The sequence below is a fragment of the Geospiza fortis genome, unplaced genomic scaffold, assembly GCF_000277835.1.
Source record: "Geospiza fortis unplaced genomic scaffold, GeoFor_1.0 scaffold275, whole genome shotgun sequence".
NCBI classification, from domain to species: domain Eukaryota; kingdom Metazoa; phylum Chordata; class Aves; order Passeriformes; family Thraupidae; genus Geospiza; species Geospiza fortis.
The window spans coordinates 4,935,328-4,936,886 of NW_005054341.1; positions in this window are offsets into that span (position 1 = coordinate 4,935,328).

Genomic DNA, 1,559 nt, shown 5'->3' on the forward strand with positions numbered 1-1,559 from the left:
CGCGTGCGAGGAGGGGCCGGCAGGAGCAGCCTCTGGAAAGGACTGGGAGAGCCGGGATCCCGCACGGAATGCGGCAAAGGACAGAGCCGGGCTCCTTCCTCTCCCTGCCGCCATTCCCGGGAAAACCGGCATCCCTCTGCTGGGAATTCCTCCAGGGGTGCTGAGAACCCGCGGGGCCTCTGGTGGGAGCGGGAAGCACGAACAGCTCCTTCCCACCGGGAGCCCCCCTGGAATTGTGAAATCCTTGAGGCTGGAGGAGCCCTCCAAGGCCATGGAGCCCAGGTGTCTCTCTCTCTCTGGGGAATGAATATTCCCTGGCTCCTCCAGCGCTCTGAAAGAGAAACAAACCTCCCTCCCGATATTTTCCTTCAGGTTGAGCTCCCGCTTAAGGCTGAGCAAGCCTTGGCCGGGTGTAAATCCAGGCGGGATCAGCTCCCGGCTCTGCAAACAAACCCCACACGTGCTGGGGCCGGGGGGCTGCTAAAGCCATTCCCGTTGTTTTCCTAGCGGGATGGATTCCCCCCTCCCGGGCTTGGCAAGGAGAGGGATGTTGAGTTGTGCTGCTGAAAGAACACCTCGGGCAGGCTGGAATAGCACCGGGGGCTCGCTGGGATTGGCATGGGGAGAGCAGGGGATCTGCTCCTCCTTGGAAAGAGTTGGGAGCAGATCCGATAGGGTTTGATCATGCTTAAGTCAGGTTTTAGGGCATGGATGGATCCAGCACTGTTTAATGCAGGATCTTCTTGTCCTGAGAGGGTCTTGTAGGAAAGAGGGTGGGGTGCACATGAGGGTGGCCTGAAAAGTGGGATAAATGATCCTTGGATTTCCCGAGGGATGGCTCTGAACCTGCCAGGCTGCTCAGCCAGAAAAGGGGGAAGAAAAAACCTGCATTCCCTGAAAATTGGTTTTCCTCAAGGTCCTTTGGCTTTGATGGTGGAGGCGGATTTTAAACAACGTTTTATAGGGCTGGATATTAATTTATAAGTGCTGAATGTGATTGTATTGAATATATAAACACTGAATTCAGTAGTCCTGGATTTTCCAATCTGCATCTCTCCCCGCTGGTGCCACACTCCAGAGCCCCTGGCAAGGGCACCAAGCCAGGGCTGTGCCATTCCGCCCATCCAGAGCTCCCTGGTGCAGCTCCAGAGGATTTCCCAAGGGTCTGGAGCCATTTGGAGGCAGGTAAACTCCTTTCAGGGCTCATTTCCCAGCAGAAACTCGTCTCAGTGTGAAAATGCAGGGCCAGAGCGAGGTGAGCAGCACAGAACATTACAACCACCATAAAGGCCCCGAATAATCACAGCAAAACTCTGTTTATTTCTCCCTGTGTGGGAATGGGGGGATATAAAATGGGATTTAAAGCTGTGAAGAGCTGCCTTGTCCGCTCCAGCCAATTCCTGCATCCCAAAATCCCTCTCCCTCTGCTTCCCATTCCTGCCTGACAGCTCCTCCTTGCACATGGCCTTTAAAATTAAATATGGGAGGGGGGATAAAAAAGAACTTTTCCTCACTGCTCCGCCTCCCTGATTCTGCAGGAGACCATCCAAATAAACCAG